The sequence below is a fragment of the Perognathus longimembris genome, chromosome 28 (assembly GCF_023159225.1).
Source record: "Perognathus longimembris pacificus isolate PPM17 chromosome 28, ASM2315922v1, whole genome shotgun sequence".
Classification (NCBI taxonomy): Eukaryota; Metazoa; Chordata; class Mammalia; order Rodentia; family Heteromyidae; genus Perognathus; species Perognathus longimembris.
Genome location: NC_063188.1, coordinates 107,372,945 through 107,386,076, shown reverse-complemented (window position 1 = coordinate 107,386,076; position 13,132 = coordinate 107,372,945). Strand labels below are relative to the sequence as shown.

Below are 13,132 nucleotides of genomic sequence, written 5' to 3'. Positions count from 1 at the left end.
GAATACATTTCTTTTTGAGAAATGTCACCCCCTCCCTCAGTTTCTTCCAGCTTTTTCCCTCTCGACCCCCTCCCCAAGTTTTATAGTTTATTTCCAAAATAGTGTCTAGTGAGTATCACTGAAAAATATGACACACTTCATGAATTTGTGTGTCATCCTTGTGCAAGGACTATGCTAATCTCTGTATCATTCCTATTATAGTATTTGTGCTGCCGAGGTGAGCATGACAGATACATTTTTTTAATCTCCAATATCTTGGTTTACCCCTTTATTTGTTAAGTAACTAGTAACAGTTCTATCATTTTTTTCCTTTGGTTTGTAATTGTCTTTTTTTTGTTTAAATAGTGACTTTTAGTGATTCAGACGGATGCATTTGCTATTTCTTTGAATAACAGATTTTTCTTGTAAAATTATTAAGTCTTTTGTTTTTGTTGGATTGGGGGTTGTAGGCAGGGTTTGCTAGTTAAACTCCTGACTACCTGAACCATACCCCTTAGTCCTCCAAATCTTAAATCTTAAAGAGACTTTAAAAATTAATTCAGAATAGTAGAATTGGCAGTTAAAAATAGAATATGACATTATGTGGAATCTATTATCCAATATTCTGAGACAAGTAGTTAACATAAGTAATATTTTTCTCTGCTTCAAAAGTGTATAATTTTCTCTTCCTCTAATTAATTGGGGGTAGTTTTGATAGTGTAGTGATTCACCCTAAATGGAAATATAGACTCCAATGGAGACAAAACTATTTTCTCTGGGTTTGGACACAAAAATACAGGCTGAAAAAATTATTGTTCATTCTAGATAAATATATCCTAGTTCTTAAAATGTGTTTTCACTGACACAACTAAGACACATTCTTGAAAATACATCTTCAGTATTTTATTTATTGTTATTTGTGTCCATGTATTATTAGAATCATTGAATTATTTACATTTAAAATCTATCATTTTCAAAGTATCCTATGATAACTGATACATTTGTAGAAAAGATTAGTTAATTTATACATGTGAAAATATAAAGGATATTTTAGAAGAAATATTAATAAAAATTATTAAATGGTAACTAGAATTAAATAAATCCTTACTCTTTCTAATATTTTAAAGAAGTTTCAAAAGATTGAATTTTTCTTTCTAATTTAATATCAGTATACTTAAATTGTTAGCATTTAAGTTGTTTATGAATGTAGGAATAAGGCTGGAGGCACAGCTCAAATCGTAGAGTACCTGCCAATAAGTACAAGGCCATGATTTCAAACCCCAGTACTACCCAAGTTTAAATAATTATTTTAAAATAATAAGTTGGAGGCCAGTGGCTCATTTTTGTAATTCTAGCTACTCAGGAGGCTGAGTCCTGAAGTGCTGTAGTCCAAAGCCATAGCAACAGACAAGTTCTTGAGACTTCATTCACAACTGACCAGCAAAATGTCAGACTAATTATGTGACACAAGTGGTAGAATGCCAGCTGGGCAATCACACTGAGTGAGAGCATGAGGCTCTGACTTCAAGCTAAAATACACAAATAAACACACACACACACACACACACACACACACACACAAACATACACAATAAAATAGTGATTAGGCATCAAAGTGGCTTAAGTAGTCAAGTACTTCTTAGCAAGCATGACACTATTAGTTTAAGCCTCAATACTTCCAAAAATAGCATGCAAAATATTATAGTGAAATATGCTGAGTTTTATTGTTTTTAAATATTTGATTGCATCATAGTGTCTATATAGATATTTCATACGTATTTCATTTTTCCATGCTAAGCTATGTTATTTAAATCAATACTATAATTTTTCATTTGAAGCAGTAGTTCTTAAGCAGACAGACATATACATGACTTGTTTTTATGAATATTTATTCAGAGGAAACATTCAGAGTATTAAAGATGGTTTCACTCAATTAAATCCACAAAGCCTGATAATATAAATTATTCCTTCAGCATCAGTTAAAAATATTTACAGACTTTATATGTTATGAGCAGCAATCATGATTTGAAATGAAATTGTAGATTTTTCATTCAAGTTTTATTTCCAACAGCTGATGCCTCTGGAGGTTTCAGACTTTGCCACTGCTAAAGTCAACCTCTGAGTTTTCTCAAGGCATAAACAAGGGAAAATAGAAAAGAAGAATCCATTATTTACCCTTAGTGGTCTGTATTATTATTTTTGTAAGTGTGGTGGAACCAGAGAATTAGGACATTTCAAGATCCTATCTGTTGTGCTTGGATAGGTGGACTAAATTGGGATCTGCAGGAATTATTCAAAGCCCCAGGAAGAGTGCAGAAGAGTGCCCTGAATCTAGCATGTTGTTACCTGGATTAAATGCAGAGTTAGGGTGTTCTGACTCTCCTGTCTTCTCACAGATTAATAGGGTACAGGTTAATATGAAGAAAAAAAAACAGGCAAAACAGAAAAAAACTTCAATTGAACGAAACAAAAGGAGACATTTGTGAAAGTCCGTATTTCCAACCGTGATGCAGATTGTCACGCTCAGTGATAGATAACCGAAAGCAAGGGGCTCTGAAGTAAGCACTCCACAATCACAAAGCAGATTTGAAAGGCGCAGCCAGGACCCCAGAAAGCACAGAACCTGGAAAGTTACTGCCCCATTTGCAATATAGGAGAAGGTACTCAGATAAGCCATGTTTGCAGAAGGCCATACTGGCTAGGGGGTGACCAAGTTAGAGGGTAGCTAGCTCCTGGCAGTGAACTGGGCGCATATTCTCTCAGATAAAGAAAAATAATTGTGAAAAATGCAGAATTACCACACACATATCCAAATCTGTGACTCGGCAGGCTCCAGGTAAGCCAAATGTAGACATTTTGTTAGGTACTGAAAATGGTCAGGAGGATGACGAGTCTTGTAATCCCCTCTGTTATTAAAATTCAGTCTTCTGGGGTAGGAAGTTATGGGTCTTGAAAGTCAGCTCCTGAATCCTTCAGAACCAACCACAAGTATCAAAGAGCTAAAGTGTCAGGGCAGACAATGACAATGATGAAACACAGGAGATTACTGTGCAGAGTCGCCATTGACATGAGAAAGTAAAAAAGACACATTTTGGAATCTGTCAGTGGGTAAGACATGTTGAAACAGAAAACTCGACTGAGAGATCTTCAGCCAGAAATGAATAGAGAAGTAAAAATGAACATCATATCTATTTCACTGTAAGACTCTGACTACGCACAGAAGGGAAATGTCTTGTTTTCCTAATAGGTCATTAATAACTTTTTGTACACGTACTGGGGCTTGAACTTAGGGCCTGGGCAAAGTCCCTTAGCTGTTTTGCTCAAGGCTGTTGCTCTAGCAATTGTGCCACAGCTCAACTTCCAGCTTTTTTGCTGGCTAATTGGCGATCTCATGGACTTTCTTGCCCAGTCTAGCTTCAAAATTCAATCCTCAGATTTCAGCCTTCTGAGTAGCTAGATTATGGCATAAACCAATGATAAATGGCTAAGAATATAATTTATGTGATGCAATTAAAACCATTTATGGCTGGAGAGGATGCAGGGAAAGTTTAGAATATTAATTTCTTCATGTTTCAGAGCCATGAGTAAAAAGGTTCTGCCTAAAATGAAGACAATAAGCTATAGAGTCCTAATTTATTACAAGGACTATATTTAAAAGTACAAGTCATCTGAGAAACATATAACATAACAAATACAAATGAAGGAGAAGAGTAAAGGTGCAGGCTAAGAAGGAGCATGCAGAATCTAATACTACCATGCCGCAGGCATGTAATAACTTTTATGTGTTCTTTCTCCTGCTTTAAGAAAAAAAGTAGCATACATCTTATTGATTTCTCTTCGAGTCCAAAGTCAATAGAACTTATCTTAAAATTAATAATTTATAAAACAGATGTTTAGATATATAATATACTTATGAAGGTACCAACTAGGAGATTTTAGAAATTGACAATAATATTGTGTCCAAATTGTGAAGAACAAAGCAGAGAGAAATCAGACCATGTGGCTATATAAGTATATACTAGGGAACAGAAAAGGAAGCGCTTTCACTTTTCTTCCTTGATTTCTTCATTCTGTAGGATTTCTCTTTCTATTATTTAATACCATGAACCTGTTATTTTTATAATTAAAAAAGCGAGTATTTCCCCCCAATTCTCAGCCTTCACATTTATTTTAATGAGTACACTGTTCTTTAAGTTAAAAACTTTTGACCTATATTTTTTGCTGGATTTCAGATTAGGCACCAGATACATTTGTGAGAATTGTTCATAGAGCTCTAACCTTTGCTTTGGTCATTGTGACCTCATCTTTATTGAAAAGGAAAGCTGTTTTAGAACTACAATAGTGGGCCTAGATCAATTGTGTCATACTTAATTAAATTTTCAAAATGTTCCTGATTAAAACTAACCTGGATTATAAGTTGCAACAGGTTAGACATTTCAAATTAACTTCATAATATGTTAAAAACAGGTCAAGAGACAGGAAATGAAAACTGGAGGTAAGGAAATTATCAAAGTAGAAAAAGGTTCATGGAAAATGCTTTTTGAATGAGTGCTCTTCAATTTATTGATTAAACCTTTATTAAAGAATACATTCATGACAGGACAAGATGTGCTCTAAGTCAAAGAGGGCAAGAAATGAGAGAGAACATTTGGAGTAAACATATTCACCTCAAATTTGATAATTCTCTAGTTCATTCTAGATGTCATTGTCAAATGGACAGTCTTCTGAACTGTTTCCACTGGTAAAGTGGCAACCATTGACCAGTGCAAGTCCATAGAACAGTGGATTTAGCCAATTGTAGAGGCTGTGTTTCATCACCCAGATAACTTTTCTCTGTCCGCAGGCCGTCTCTCCATCTTAGCCCATGATCAACTACCATTCTGACATCCAATTTTTATTCATCTAATAGACATTCTTCCCCAAAGAGTAATCTATCCCTTGCAGAAAGCTAGAAACCAGTTACACTGGACTCATCATATGAAGCTCAAAATCACTCAGTTGCTGTTCAGGAAGTTATTCAGAGAGAAGTTTACTATCATGTTAATGACCTTGAAGCTTCAGTGTTCTACGCTTATAAGACCTTGGGTCGAATTTAATTTTACATTCTTTTTATCGTTTTTGTTGGTGATGTTATTTTTTTTCCATTGGCCAAGTGAAGTGCAGAGGTGTTAGTTTCATACATAAGGCAGTGAGTACATTTTCTGATCAAACTTATCTCCTCCCTCATTTCCCCCCCGCCTCACCCCTCCCCTCCCCATTACCCTCTCCCCCCATGAGTTGTACAGTTGGTTTACGCCATATAGTTTTGTAGTATTGCTGTTGCATTGGTTTGTCTTTTTATCCTTTGTCTCTCGAGTTTATTGTTTTAAATTCTTGCCTTTAATGAGGTCTCACTCAAAACTATATAAATATCAGGTCCTGAAAATCCTCAATAGCAATTGGCTCCAGCTTTGTATCATTTTATTTAACTGTATTTATTTACATGTCTCTGGAAAAAAAACATGCAAATTTAAGAGACAAAGGTTTTGTTTCTGTAACAGAAGGCTACAATTAGTTAAGAAGTGTGTTTCAGTTAATGAGAATAGTGGTTGCTATTCACTGAGTACTCATATATGAGTCTCAACAGGACTGTATTTAACATTCACGACACTCCTGGGCCAAAGACACTATTACCGTTACTGTTCATAAGAGGGAATGGAACTTCAGAGAGGTTAAAGAAACTTGCCAAGACCATATTTCTAGGAAGTGGTAGAGCCAGAACACTTTGCTTTTACTTACAGTTAACTACTAAAATGTCTGAATGATCACCTATCTCAAACTCCCCTAAAATATAATTAGGATCAATTCTCAGCCCCAACAGATGTGTTCTCGTTTGAGAAAGAATTGTACCTAATCCAAGTTCATTTACCATATAGGTAATATGCTATATAAGCATATTCACTGATGAGCCTTTCATAAGAAATAGTATGTTTCACGGATCTATCACTCATTTCCATGTGGAAGGCAAAATTTAAGAGTATCTAGACTAGAGGATGTGGTAGCCATTATCTCAGAGCTGGCAGACAGGTATAGTTAGCTGCCCCTCACCTTCCAGGAAGACAATATTGGCTTACAGCTTGGTGCAGTGTGACTATCATGCTCTTTGTCAATCTAGTTCACACAGTTCAGGAGCACATGCAATTTTGACAGTGTGAAAGAACAAGTATGCAAAGCCTTAAACCAAATGGGAGAGAGCATGCATATGAGTTTACTTGCCTTTCTCACAACTACCTAGCTCTACAACAAATATTTCGCAGTGTCAGGGACTATGGTGGTAATCCCAAGCCAAGATTTGGCCTCTATTGCTTTGGTACTTTAATGAAAATCTTTCCTGATTTCTTAGATTCAAATAAGACAGTTTGGTCTTTTGCGAATTTGGCTCGTTGTGATTACTATTTTTTCCAAGAAGCTGTGTAACTAGTCATATAAATTGTTCAGCTGAAGATCACATTAAGTGTTACAAGAAAATTTTGTTGAGAAGTAGAAAAATCTATCCAAAGATGTCAAGTGGTGGAATAAGATGTCATTACCTTCCCTTTCCCCCACGGAAGGAACGGAGATTAGAATGCAGTGTGAGAAAAACTGAGTGGGGTGAATATTAGCAAACCTCACTTAATGTATGCAGTTTGTACATATTATGGGTGCTTGGCAAATGAAAAGCCATTTATAGTATAGGTAGCAAAAATCAAAGCCAATAGCTGGGATAGATATAGATAGATGATAGATAGATAGATAGATAGATAGATAGATAGATAGATAGATAGATAGATAGATAGATAGATAGACAGATAGATAGATAGAAAGATACATAGATAGATGATAGAGACAGAGAGATAGATGATAGACCCACATTTATATTTGAGTGGAGTATAAGATGCATTAATACAATGGACTGCATGTTGGTTTCCTCTCAAGGAGCACATGTTGAAACTCTAATTTCAGTGTGACAATGTTAGGTGCTAAGGGAAGGTAGCTAGGTCCTGACAGTGTAGTTATGAGTATTCTTCGTGCATCTCAGAGAACTCTTTCTGCTCTCTTTGTGCCAAATGAGGACACAGTGAGTTAGTATCTGTCTTTAAAGTAGGAAGCAATCCCTCACCAGACACTAAACATGCTAGCACCTTTCCTTGAATTTCTCATGTTTCAGAATTATGAGAAATAGATGATCATTGTTTAATGCCCTACTATGGTAATTTGTTATAGCAGCCTGAACTGACAAAGCAATATGTGTCCCATTAAGTTACTGCCTCCTTCTGCATATATCTAATTCAAAAGAAGCTAAAAATATCTGCCCTGTATACAAGCATTGAGGCCCCAAACACATAAAGATAAAGATATTAGTACTTATTGGAAAATTTATAATTATCTCTTAACTTCAAAGGAAAAATGCTTCTTATTCACAAAACATAGAATTCTTTAAAATTAGCTTTCATGTATCTAAAATACTATCAACAGTGAAGACAGCCTACAAAATGGAAAAAAATATCTGAATAACACTCATCTGCTAAGAGATAGATATCTAGTATATATTAAAATGTACTATAATTCAATCACAAAAATTAAAACCAACCTGATTACAAACTGATGAAGGACTTAAAAGAGTCCTTTCTCCAAAAGGAGTTATACAAATGACCAATCAGTACACAAAATGATGTTCAGTATCACTCATTAGGGAAGCATAAATCAACACTGTACTATTTTATAGCCATTAGCATGGATACCATCACAACAACAGGAAAGAAGTGTTGATGAGAATATGGGGAATTTCTAGCATTTTGTGTTGTTGGTGGTAATGTAAAGTGATGTATCCTGTATAGAAAATGCTGTGGCAATATCTCAAAAAATTAAATAAAATTTGTATATGATTTAGCAATTCCACTTCCTGGTATATAACAGGAAGAAGTGAAAAATCAAGGTCTGAAAGAGACATTTGTACATGCATCCAAAATGTCTATCAACAGATAGCTAGATAAACGTGATCTATATTATCTATGCAATATTTTGCACGATGAATGCCAGGGAATGGGAGAAATGAGATGTGAAGATTTATTTTTTATAGTGTAGATTTTAAATTTGGGAAAGGAAAAAACTTCTGGTAGTAATAATTGTTGTACAACAGTATGAATGTAGTAAGTTTTACTGAAAGCTAACTTAAAGTGGCTAAAATGCTAAATTTTGTTATGTACATTTTACAACAATAAATGGAGAAACAGAGTTGGATATGTTCAGTGTATTATTTTTCCCTAGCTACTTTGCCTTAGGAAGTTACAAAGACATTATATTAAGATTGTTTTTTAGTCTCTGGTGAGTTATCTTTAGAAAGCCACCAGGTAAAGTAGTTCAGTAGCAACTGTAATGTTTGATTACTTCTTTGAGAGATCTTTCTACTTATCACAATTTAAATTTCAGAGGAAAAAAAAGATGACAGAAACAGAAAAAGAATTTCATTGTAACATTTAAGGCAAAGAAAAGGATAGCTCTACAAATTCAGTGCTGGATGTCAATTAGGACAAGTAAAAGAGCATCTACTGACTATTCAGAAGATACATAACCCTTACTTGGGTCCTTCCTTACAATTAGATTTTGCTTCACTCTGGCTGTCATTTCTAATGATGTTTTTTTAAAAAACTAGACTTTTAAGCAACATTACTTCTGTAGTTGTAATAGTCCATACTACAAAGCTTTCCCTGAAGGGAACCATTGGGTTTTTAAAAATTTTTGTTTGTTGGTTTGTTTTTAATTTAAACAAGGGTACAGAAGGCTAGAAGCCATTGTCAATGCTAGCTGGAGAGAATGTGATGTCAGTTTCCATGATGTGAATACTGGTAGATCAATTAATAGTCTAGAGTTGGTTTTAGGCCATTGATTTATTGAATTTAAAAAGCTGTAAAAATATACATGAATAAAATGACCATACAACTGACAAGGGCGTGATATCTAAAATATACTTAGTACTGAAAACATGAAATTCCCCCATAACAAATCATCAAAGAAAAAATTTCCCATTAATAAATGGACTAAAGACTTAAAGAGACTTCTCTGAAGAGGAAATGAGAATGGCCAAGAGGCACATGAAGAAGTGCTCAACATCACTGGCCATAAAAGAAATGCAAATCAAAACAACATTGAGATTCCACCTCATCCCAGTAAGAATGGCCATTATGAAGAAAACTAATAACAAGGGATGCGGTGAGAATGTCGCCAAAAGGGAGCCCTACTACACTATTGATGGGAGTGTAAACTTGTTCAACCACTCTGGAAAGCAGTGTAGAGGTTCCTCAAAAGACTAAACACAGGGCTGGGAATATGGACTAGTGGTAGAGTACTTGCCTTGCATACATGAAGCCCTAGGTTTGATTCCTTAGCACCACAAATATAGAAAAAGCCAGAAGTGACACTGTGGCTCAAGTGGTAGAGTTGAGCCCAAGGAAGCCAGGGACAGTGCTCAGGCTCTGAGTTCAAGGCCCAGGACTGCAAAACAAAGCTAAATAAAGAGCTTCCCTATGACCTAGCAACCCTACTTTTTGACATTTACTCAAAAGACCACAAGTAAGACAACACTAAAGCTACCAGCACAACTATGGTCATTGCAGCACAATTTACTATTTAATGATAGTATGGAACCAACCCAGATGCCCCTCAGTAGATGAATGGATAGAGAAATTGTGGTATATATACACAGTGGAATTATATGCTTCTATTGGAAAGAATGACATTGCCCCATTCGTAAGGAAATGGAAAGATTTGGGAAAAATCACACTAAGTGAAGTTAGCCAGACACAAAGAAACATAGACACTGCAGTTTCCTTCATTGGTAATAATTAGTATATATCTAGGATAGTCCTAGAAGATGATCACAATAGCTCAATAGGTATGTACATATGATCACATAAGATGATGCTAAACAAAATGAACTCCAATTATGGAAATATGTGGTTTATTGTTGTTATTTTCAATGTACTATGTGAAATTATGACTTTTTGTTTTGTTTGTCTTCCCTGTTGACACTGTATTTGATTTTGTTACCCTGGGTATAGTATATATGTTTATCTGAATCAGGGAAGGGAAGGGGAATATTAAAATGGAGAGGCAAAGGGTAAAAGGCAAACCAATGCAATAGCAATACTTACAAGACAATATGCTGTAAACCAACTGTACAGCTCGAGTGAAGGGGAGGAAATTTGGGAAGGGGGAAAGTGAGAGAAAAATGAGGGAGGAGGTAATAAGTTTGATAAGAAATGTACTCACTGCCTTACTATGAAAATGTAACCACTCTGTACATCAGCTTGACCATAAAAATTTAGAGAAAGCTGTGAAAATATACATGAGTAATATGAACAGATTAAAAACTCAGGGCATGTTTTCCAATTATTTTTCCTTATGAGTATTTAATATATAGAGATGCACAGGTACATACATATGCTACATAATTTAAATATTGTAGTTATAATTTAAATTTACTTTCAAGTTTATCTGATTGGAACTAAAACTTAACAGGACTTACCTTCATTCACTTATTAACCATTTTGATTATTTTCAATGAAATATTTCTGTGTTGTCAACAAAATGCCACCATTCCATAAAAGGTAGAGTAAGAGTAGGAGCCACTTTTCTTTTTTCTAATGTAATTAGGTATAGTTTGTTTTCTGGGGTGTAAGGCTAGAGAATTTCAGGGTCTTATGTCCATCAATACTAAAATAACTACTTCACATTTCAAGCTAGGAATTTTATCAATTAGCTACTTCAGAGATTGAAGTTTACACTTAATCCTACATGTGTGTATGTATATACATATATATGTGTGTGTATGTAAATCCCATATATATATATGTATATATATATTTGTTTTTTCTCATCCTGGGGCTTGAACACAGGGCCTGGGTGCTGTCCCTGATCTTCTCTGCTTTTGGCTAGCATTCTACCACTTGAGCCACTGTGCCACTTTCAGCATTTTCTCAGTAGCTTATTAGAGGTAAGAGCCTCACGGACTTTCCTTCCTAGGCTGGTTTTGATAAGTGAATCTCCAATATCAGCCTCCTGAGAAGTAAGAGTTACAGGCGTGAGCCACTGGCACCTGGCTACTTTTTTATATTTTAATAATATATTTTGATGTGTCAATTTTTGCTTCTTTTTTTGTTTTTGCTTTTTTCCCTTTTCCTGAAAGACTTATTAAGTTTTATTGCAAACATGATGGTCCATGTCTATTCTCTATCATTAGCTCTTAATCTGCAAAGGAACTAAGTAGTAAATTGGATGTTAAGTGATATTAAGCATTTATGCCTCAGTGTGGATAAAATCATGTGGTTCTGTTCTGAATGGTGACAACTAGGAGGACATTGAACCCACACTCCAGTAATTGGAAAAATTTGCCATATTGGGCTACACAGTGAGCTGAACTGAAAAATATACAATTCATTTGACGCCTGTAGGCTTAATAGAAGGCAACTGTACACATATGAAATTGGCAAGTTTAAAGCTTGTAGCTTATTTGTGGTACCAAAACTATGAAAAACTGATGAAAAGAGATTGCTGTGTCATCTTCACTGTACTCAAATGCCAGTGGCAAACAAGTCTGAGTCACAATTGGTCCCCAATGTTCTGAAATGTTTAGAGGAGTTTTCCAGGCCAACTGATAAAATTTCCTTTTCATCTTCCAAAAAATAAAATAGCTATTAAATTGTATCCTGCTCTGCTTAATTGCTGACATTTTTTAGTAGTTTAAAACTGGCTGCTTGTCAAATTCTCAGTCCATGCTACATATCCCTCCACAGAGATAGTGACCACATTTTTGGAAAATCATTTCCAAAAGTGAATACATTAATGAATCATTTTGTGTTCAAGAAATACAATTCTCCAACACTTTATACTTCTACTTCATATATTCGTTTATTTATCTAATCATTTGGGAGAAACCCCTAGATAGCTCTTTGACTTTTCAGCTAAAATCTCAAGTAGATGGAAAGAGGAAATCAGTAAGTATTTTGAACTCCGCAGAGCTAAATGGGCTCTGAGGCTTTGGAGAATGATCACAGAAGTCACTTAATATCACTTTTGTTTTGTCAGCTCAGAGTCATTAAAAGGAGATGGAATTTCTCTGGGGGAAAAATGAGTCAGTGCAGTGTAATAGCTAGGTATAAATGACCTTGTCTAACAAAATAATGCAAACCGGGTCTTTCTTGAACTATGACAGACCCTGCAATCTGATGGTGCAGCTTTCTTTATCAAACATGGTAGGTACATTTTGAAGAATGTTCATGTGTTTCTTCAGAGAAGACTTTTTATAAATAACCAGAGCAATGAAATTTTAGTTGGAATATTAAGGAAAGCTTCTCTGCAAAAATGCATGAGCGAAAAGATTGTTAAGAAAATAAGGGTTTTGCATCTTTGGGGAAAAGTTGCAGACTGCACTTGACTTCATCTGTGTGACAATTTGAAAATCATAGGAATAGGATTGCCTTAGTGCAGAAAAGCAGGCATGTGAACCACGAGGCTTTGCTTGGAATATCATTCCATCTGGTTTGCTGCACTATGTGAGTGGTTGGCTTTGTCTTTTTATAGGGAAAAAGAACTAAACAAAACTGGCAAAATGTAAATTGAACACAGTAATTTTTTATTTTTTTATTGTTTTTATAAAAGAGATATACAGAGGGGTTACAGTTACATAAATCAGGTAAAGAGTACATTTCTTTTTGGAACATTTCACCCCATCCCTTCCTTGCTCTCTCCCAGTTTTTCCCTCCCATCTTCACTCACAAGTTGTATAGTTCATTTTCAACAGAGTGTCCAGTGAGTACCACTGCTGCATTTATTCACCTTTGTCCCTCCATTTCTGTGCCCCCCCAATGACAAATAAATGAACGAACAAAAAGAAAACAAAAACATCAACTAATAATAAAAAAAGAACTTCTTGTTTTCATTTCCTGGAGATTATTTCAATAAATATTATTTTATATGATCAGGTACACATAGGCATTACACTTTGGTGTTCACCTCCTAACAGTATCTTCCTTTGGTATCACTGTGTGTGAAGGCCTAGAGTCCTATAAAATTTATGATGTCCCAGTGCACTTTAGATCTAGCTTTGTCATATGCTATTTGTTCCTCTGAGTTTGTC

At 35.1% G+C, this 13,132-nt stretch overlaps 1 protein-coding gene and 1 non-coding gene across 2 annotated transcripts in view; one reads left to right on the top strand and one right to left on the bottom strand.

The window, feature by feature from the left end:
* Window positions 1-13,132, top strand: part of Frmpd4 (FERM and PDZ domain containing 4) — a 309,408-nt gene that overhangs the window by 8,836 nt on the left and 287,440 nt on the right. The gene's annotated exons all lie outside the window — the stretch shown is intronic.
* Window positions 122-225, bottom strand: LOC125344359. The gene has a single exon (XR_007209495.1). It is a non-coding gene; the product is annotated as a U6 spliceosomal RNA (small nuclear RNA).